This window comes from Notothenia coriiceps, unplaced genomic scaffold (assembly GCF_000735185.1).
Source record: "Notothenia coriiceps isolate Sejong01 unplaced genomic scaffold, NC01 NC01_scaffold00019314, whole genome shotgun sequence".
In the NCBI taxonomy this organism is placed as follows: domain Eukaryota; kingdom Metazoa; phylum Chordata; class Actinopteri; order Perciformes; family Nototheniidae; genus Notothenia; species Notothenia coriiceps.
Window position 1 is genome coordinate 7,382 of NW_011352015.1, and position 8,911 is coordinate 16,292.

The following is an 8,911-nucleotide window of genomic DNA, read 5'->3' on the forward strand; positions in this document are numbered from 1 at the left end:
GCGGCTCTCCTCCCCCCCCGCCCCAGAAGAGGAGGCGCTGGGGAGGGGGTCGATCTCGTCTCCGGTCTCCTCGATTGTGGGGATGCGAGCCTCCTCCTCCGACTGCGGGACGAACTCAGGATGGGCCATGAAGCTGTGGATGGAGCTACGGGACTCTGGGCTCTCCAGCCCCACGTGCAGGGAGCTGCGGAACGCATTCACCACCTTAATCTGGAACAAAGAGAAGACGTCAGAGGGCTGAAGATGTATGAAAGTGTGATGCAATGACAGGCAGCGGGGGCTGATGGGAAATATGGTGGTTGAATGGCTGAATCTGGCAGGGAGGTGCAAAAAAACACAATTTCAACACGTGAGAACTGGATGGGAGCAACAACTCTAAAACACATCAACACAAATGCTAAAAAAAAAAGGTCAACACGATAATGGAGTGCAGGAAGGAGACCAAAAATCCACCAAATCAGATGCAACACACGCATGCGCACACAGAGGGTTTGAACCGCTGACTTTTATATTCTGCCGTATCTGTTAAATATATGGTTTAAGACTCCACCAGTTCTTTCTGACTCACAGCTGTCTGGCACTGCTTCATCCAGAGGTGTGAGATTGAGTTCTCTCACACTGAACTTTTATTTAACGAGCTGGCTCTGTGCACGGAGCATTGTCATGTTAAAACAGGAACGAGTCTTAATAAAAAGTAAGCTGATGATTGTTCTGTACCGGAGCATTCTGAAGACCTGAATAAAGGATGTCCGCATGCTTTAGAGCACAGACTCCAAACTTAGTGCTTTAAAACTTTCCTATTTGTATCTACAAAAACCTTAACCCCCCACCCGCCATATTTGATATGATTTCATTTATAAAATAGTGATCAAACCTGACCAAAGTGAGGAGAGCCAAATAGTTTTATAAACAGACGTTTTTGTACATTTCATAGTAAATGTGATATGATTTTAGGGTATACGTGTGCAATTCACTCAAATCAGATACACTTTGTGATATTAGGCGCTGGGGGGGGGCTTTATTTGGAGTCCAAGGCCTGTTGGATTTTAAATAGTGTAACAATCAGAAGCCTATATAACTCAGGATGTGATATTACGAAAAATAATTAAGTGTTATTTTTTGAATACAAAGTTGTTGAAACAGGTATTACTAGCATTTGTGTGTGTTTTCTAAACATGTTGTAACTGTTAGCTAGTCATAGGCCAAACTAAAATGTTAACAAATGTCAAAAATAAATAAATAAATATATTTTTAAATAACATCTGTCATTTAGGTACAGTAGTTCCTTTTGCAGCTAAATTAACAATATATACATATATACCACTCTTCTATGGTATAAGTCGTTTTAAGTAGTGAGCTTTGTAGGTGCATTATTTTACTGCAAACCAAGCAAGGATAGCTTTTCCCCTCACTTTCTTTATGCTAAGCTAACCATCTCCAGACAGATGTGAAATGAATAAACATCTTCTTAAATCACTTGTAGAAAGTGCGTTTCCTCAGGATATCTTGTTCAGTGTGCTATTTCAGTGCAACATCACTAACATATTCGCATTCAATCACATTTGAATGCATAAATAAATATAGATAGAAAATTAAATAACAGTTGATATGCAAGAATAGTGTCACTAGTGTTCTCTGGGGGTCTGAGGCCACTTTCCCAACTATCAATTCAGCCTTTAACACTTTCAAACAATACCCTGCCCAGGGCTCTCGACTAACTTTTTTCACCATCCTCCCGGAACCGTCCCGAAATACAATCTAAGCCGTCCCGAAATTAATGTGGACCGTCCCGAATTTAAAATATTAGTTTTTCTACCACTTATCATTAGTTAAAATCATTCAAAGTGACCTTTAACATAAATAAAACATCATACAAATCATTAGATGATAATTCATCAACCTTTTTATTTGAGTAAATCAGTCAATCACATGACAAAGGCCAAATATATTTAAACAAACGCACAAACGAGAAAATTACTAATATTGAATCAAATCAAGTCCCATCCAATTAACAAAAAAAATCCAACACTCTGTCCTGAAGACAGAACCCAGAGTAACCACTAACCAGGAGGACAGTCTGGAACACAGTCAGGCGACCTTTACAAACTGCCCCGCCCCCTCGCACACAGACGGGAGAGAGAGATCTCGTCTGGATTGGAAAGCTCGAAAATACATCATAGACGCATGTTGTAGTCTTATTGCATATTAGAAACGGAGTTGGATAAACTAAAACTGCGATATAATGTTTATGTAGCAATACTACATATGACATATATTTTTTAAATGTCTCCAGTACCGATAAAAAGTCAGATAACGTCGGAGCTTAACGTTACCACTGTCTTTAATAATTCCGGCCCGGGCGGAGCCCGTTTAACACCGGGGCTCGGTACCCATCCATACATGGGGAGAGGCGCAGCATATTGCTAAGGACTAAATACGATGGAGGGTTCTCATCTCAGCCTTATTACCCATAGGGGATGAAGTGGAGTAAGTAAATAAAGAGGCCGGCGCTCCAGGGTCTGGTTCTGCTGTGCGTTTTTGTGATGTAACGGTAAAACATTTCAGAATTCCTCCACGGGATACCATTGTCATTTTACATCACTCAACCCGCGAAATACACACACTCAGTACATAGCCTACTGTAGATAGACCCGCGAATTTGCGGGCCAGGAATTCGCGGGCACAGCCAGCTGTGCGGCTGGCTGACAGCACATGGGCACAGCTTACGTGTGTGTGTGTGTGTGTGTGTGTGTGTGTGTGTGTGTGTGTGTGTGTGTGTGTGTGTGTGTGTGTGTGTGTGTGTGTGTGTGTGTGTGTGTGTGTGTGTGTGTGTGTGTGTGTGTGTGAGTGTTTTGCGGGTTGCTAAATGTTTTGTGTGTTTATGTTGACAAGGAGGTTTAATAATTGTGTGCTACACACAACGTGCAGTCGATTTCATTTTCATCGCCGTTTGTAGTAGAGTTAGCAGGGTATTTTTATTTTAACTCTCGTCCCAAATTCGTCCCCAAATTATTTTTTATCCTCCCTGACACTATTTTTTTCGGCCCCGGGACGTCCTTAAGCTCGAGCCCTGACCCTGCCCCAGTAATCAACACACAATGCAACAACACATGCACTGTTTAGTATCTGTAATCACATTCAGAGGCAGAATGATTTTGTCCTCTAGCTGCTCTCTCCTCTCTGCCTTAAGTCGTTTCCTCTGTCATGAATCCACAGAGGCTGCAGCTGATCACACTGATTTATACGCACCAGCACACACTCTTCATCATAATTAATAACCCTGCAGTTCAAAGCTCTCTATTACTGAACCGCATGAGAGCTACAGGCCGAGCACTGCAGCTCAGAGAACACATGCAACCATCACATACATAAAAAACACACGTTAAAAAGCTCTCGGCTGTTAAACCATGAGACTTGCTGAGCCTGACAGATTGAAGCCTGCTCTGGATTAACCCATACAATTATCTCGGTGCCCAGGATGTCGCCTCAGAGAGGAAGAAGAAAAACAAAGGAAATGAAGTGGGATTTTCTTTTTCTCTCAGTCCCGAATCAGAGCAGTTCACAGCTTCATTCTCTTCTTGTGGGCAAACAGTTGTGATCTGTCATCGACTTGTCAGCTAGCAAGTCACGTCAGGGTTACTAGAGACGTGTGTTCAAGAGTTTCAATCCCCACAACATGCAGGAGGAGGAGCGCCAGCAGGCACAGAGGAAAGTGATAAAAGGCATTTAAATAACAGAGGAAAAGGAGATTAAGATGGAGAAAATAAATCTACAGCAGAGGAAGGTCAAGTAGGGAGGAAGTGGATTTCAGAGAGGGAAAGAGACCAGCTGATCAGGTTGTCTGCACTTTGAGATGATAAAGAGAGCTTTCAGAGGAATGACGCTGGCCATATTCTACTTTTGTCTTTCTTCTATTTAAAACATCACATGGAAAGATCAGGACTCTTTGGCATTCCTTGATTTGACATTTCTGGTTTTGTGTAGGTAATCAATACAAGTGAGCTTTAGAGGTGTATTATTCTACTTCAAACAAAGCCAGGTTAGCTGTTCCCCTGCTTTCGGTCTTTATGCTAAGCTAACCACCTCCAGACTCCAGCTTAATGCACAGATGTGATATTAATAAACATCTACTACTACTACTTAAATGCCTTGCTATGTTTATCCTCAGTAGCTTTGTATTTTCAAACTGAATCTCTTAATACTGTACATATTAGATTTCCTACAGATGTTTGAGATGTTTTAATTACGAAAAAAGCAAACTGAGCACTTCCTGCTTCACATTAAAGCTTTCCAGTGGAAAACCTTTCATTTGTAACATTCCATACCTCCCTTTTTTTGTAATAACGTCATGTAAATTACAATTGTCAGTTATCTATATTATCATTAGGATGTTTCAGATCATTTAGGATAATATCGAATGATGTGTAGATATTACAGAGACAGAGTTTTAGTGTCGGTGAGTCATGCAGCGTTCATGCGGTAAACACAGAGAGTAAAGGAAGAGTCCAGCTGGGTGAAGGAGGTGTTAGCTGGCCTCTGAAACCCACTCACTGCCTGCAGTGGAGGAGGAAGCAGCGGCAGCAGCAGGAGGCACAGCCCCGGCCGAGTTGGTGAGAGAGGAGGAGGCGCTAAGCCCTACGTGGGTGGGGCTAGAGAGAGTTTTGGCGGCGGTGGAGTCATTGTGCTGGCTGACCACGGAGGGCTGGCGGCGCAGGGCACCGGGCACCGGGGCCTGGCCCGTCTGGAAGGTATACACCACATCCATCTGAAGGGAGCCACAACACACCATTAGAGAGCCAGGAGACAGGAAAGAGGAGGCAGGGGAGAGGAGACAGAGCAAGGAAACAAGGAAGAAAAGACAGGAAAGCCCTTTGAGAGGTTACAGAGACAGTTTGACAGTTTGACATTTGAGAGTCAGGACAGGAGTCATGTTTCATGCTACAGTGCAGTACACTTCAAAGACCTTTACATGCACGCAAATATTTCAATATTATTACGAAAATGACAATATACTGAGTTTGAGACAGTTATGTGCACAGAATTCTACGTTTGAGTGTTCAGAGTTAGACTTAAGTTTGATAAAGCATTTTCTCATTCAAATAAGTGGGATATGCTGACATTCAGGCTGTAGGAGCATTATTTGGGCTTCTGTAACGCGAATTTGAAATATGAGTCTTAATTTGGGTTTTTCGCGCAGTTTGCGTTTGTTTATGACTGTCCCTGTGCACAGACTATGGATGTATAACGAGAAGTGGATACTGTGTTGGAGCGCATTGTGCAACTCTTAAGCCATAATGATTCAATAAGGGCTGTAAAAGTGTACGTACTAGGTAGTTGATTTACCTCAATAAATGACAGACGTATCTTTCCCTATGTAAGCCATTGTCACTGGCTGACGCTGACATTGTAGTACCAGTGCTTGGCCACTAGGAACATGCTTTAACGGCCCTGGGGTTAACATGAATCAAACTTTGTCAAAATGTAAAGCTAACATCAACCCAACGTTGGATAAAGCCCTAGCTTATATTATCTATAACAATCAATACGTTGGTTAGCTGTTTAAATATCTTATAATAGAAGAATAACATAGATCAATACAAAAATATATTAGACGCAGCCCACTTAGGAGACAGGAAGTGCATCTGATCTCATAATGTGGCCTATAAAGGTGTCTTACAGAGCATAGCCATAGGAACAGAAGTATGCATGGAATATGCAAACAGGTGAGTATTAGAACAAATATAAACAGCTTACTAGAACTATTCTTAATAAGGGCATAATGTATATTTTCATATGTTGAGCATGTACAGTAAAGGTCATTGTCAACAACTTGGTTCAAAGTGGGTACAGAGAAACAGAAGAAGGTGAGACAAGGACAACATGTAGAAGTAGTAGTACACGAGAAAGAGATCAGGAGTGAGGAGAAGAGGAAGAAAGTTTGAACATCTAAAAAAAGCACAAAGAACAGAGCTGTAATTAAGTTAGTGAAAGACAATACACGAGAATCCAGAAGGAGCTGCGAGAGAACGAAGGGATTGACGGAGGAAACGCAAAGAATGAGTTAAGAGATTTTGGGTCGGACTGAAAGACCTTTGAGAGAAGGAGTGAGTTGGAGAAAGAGAGGCAGACGTGTCACTCTGAATGACTGATAAAGTTTCTGCAGCGAGGTGCTGCTTGTACCAATTATTCCCCCTCTGTGTTTGACTGTCGAGGCGTTGAGCGGCACAACGCTGCCCACCAGGATTAGAGAGGAGGAGGACAGGAAGAGGAGCGTGGAGAGATAAGAACCTAATTAGCTTGCAGCCTTTCGTTGCCTCCCCCTCCACCTCCTCCCGTCCTCCCGTCCCAGGAGGATGACAGACTGATAATACAGATACACAGACAGGAAGAGAGGAGAGTCAGCTCCCTCTTTTCTCCGCAGCGTGTCTGATGGTTTAGAAAGCTTTATTTGGATTTCTCCTCGCATCACTCCCTCCCTCCTTCCACAGGGCCCTGAGGCCTCACGACAGACAAGGTGGAGACACTGTCCACCTCCCAGTCTGCACCCCCACATCCATTTCAAAACCTCTGATCGCATCACATGATCTTAATCCGCAGGTGGAGTAGTCAAATTGTCCATGTAAAGGTTTGAACTCAAAATGTTTGTGAGGACATCCAGCCAATAATGAGCTTTGAACCTACACTATGTGTTGGCCACTTGAGGATGGGGAAATATGTAATCTTTGAAGGTAATATCATGGCTAACTTGGGAGAGATACTTGTGCATCAGAATCAGGGTTCTCATCTGTGTCCGTCCCCTTCTGATTATATCAAATGATCTTAATTGGTAGGTGAAGTTACCAAGCTGTCAATCAAACTTCAGTAGATTTTCTGTTTCCTAATTCCAGATCAAAAATAAGCTTTTAACCTGTGATGCTTATTTTTCGGTCACCTGATTGCATTGGGAACAAGTCGTGCTTTCACTCAATATGACCAACTTTTGCTCACTTTATGTCAATCAGTGTCCTATTTAGAAACCCAGCAGCTAGGGAGAAACATGAACACTCACTTGGAGTCTCGTTTGTGTCCACCTGATCAATGGAAGTCCAGTATTCACTCTTCTTTACGTCTATTTGGTATCTACTAACTCCTAAAGGTCTTTTTAATGGATGAACGCACCACTATGTTCATTGGTTCGTCTGTTTAACAGAAAGAACAGTACGTTTTTACAGATCCAGTTATTTTTCTAGAATCATTTCTTCTTTTCATATTATCTTTTTATGAATTGTCCCTTTATATATAAACCACTTTAAATCAAAATGAAATAAGATTGTTGCAAAGACGTTGTAAAGTAGGTATCGTTGTAAAGGTATCAGAAAATAAATATTTAGATGTCAGAAAAGTCTTGAATTTCTGTCTATGAGACTTTTTCGAGGTCAAACTGAAAAAGATATCAGGTATTATTAATTCATGTGTTTTTCCGACTGCAACAATAAGTACAAGTTAGTTCACTGCCCGGAGGAAAACACCGGACCTCTCTGAGTGTTTATGCGTGTGTGTGTGTTTGTGTGTGAGCAGAGCCCTGGCTGCTGTTACTGTATTTGTGGGCGTTAGCATCGAGGCTAATGAACCCCATAGGGATTGAATAGGACTGCCTGTGGACATGCTAATGCTCACTGAGTGCAGATGTATCCTGTAGGAGGAGAAACACACGCACAGACACACACACACACACACACACACACACACACACACACACGCACAGACACATACACGCTGCAGACTGTGAGATGAGTCACAGCTGAAGACTGTTAAGGTGCTGCTGTTGGGCTCCAACACTGACTAACGGAAGAATAAAAATATCTTATAAGCTTTTTGTCCCACGCTGGATGCTGTCTGCACCAAAGCTCTGCAGCAGTGTGAAATTAACTGGACAACCACAATGTGTGCGTGTTAAATATCTCCACTTTAGCCTCCACACACTTCACTGTTTTAATTCAACACACAAACGTGGCTGAACATGTTAAATGTGGAAGATGGTTTGGAAATGAAGAAACAATAAGCTTGTCTCAACTGGATTTGAAGTGTTATGAAAGAGTTCTTGGGCAGTATTTCAGATTCTGACGTGGGACAGAGCAGTGAATATTTAAGGTGAATATAAACTGTAATATGTATATAAAAATATATTTATGTCACGACGCAAACATTTAAGCGTTTGGTTCAGAATTTAGACAAATCACTACACTAAGCATTTAAGTTGCATCAAGTGTTCATTCTCCCTCAGCCTCTGGTTTGCAGTTGCATAAGCTGTGAGGGGAGACATTTTATACCCTGCTTAGTGTGGTTTATGCGTAAAGAATAAAGATTGATGTTTTTTTCCTTCATAATCCTAGGAAAACTATTGTGCAATCAGACGATACTCTGCACTGACACACTGCTCATTCCACCTTAAAATTACATTTACGATTGTGCCCATGACAGGACAGTGTCATCAGACCCATCACTGTGTGCTACGCTAACAAAATGGCTGGTGCTTCGAAGGAGAACTCCACGTCATCTTTCTTCTTTAGAAATGTTTCAAAAAGCTGAAACAAAGACTGTTCATAGAGCAGATCTAAGGAATGTTAAATATTTAGTTACATAATGAGGAAATGAGGAACTAGGGAAGATTTCTGTGTAGTACTTTTGCACCTTAAACATGCAGTTGACTGAAAGCCAAATTAAACTTTAAAGCCTTGTCTCTTTCAATGAATTCCGTTTTTTATTTTATTTTTAGAGGTGTCTGTTTCTGATTTTGTCTGTGAATGACTTGCTGTGTGTCTTGGCTGCAAAAGCTTAGGTAGAAAAAACACAGTGGAAGTGTTCCCCTGCTTTCGGTCTTTATGCTAAGCTAACCACCTCCAGACTCCAGCTTAATGCACAGATGTGATAT

General features: G+C 41.9%; 1 pseudogene; it reads right to left on the reverse strand.

Annotated features, from left to right (window-relative positions):
• Window positions 1-2: 2 nt before the first annotated feature.
• LOC104951850 (plasma membrane calcium-transporting ATPase 1-like) overlaps window positions 3-8,911 on the reverse strand; it is a 23,241-nt pseudogene continuing 14,332 nt past the window's right edge.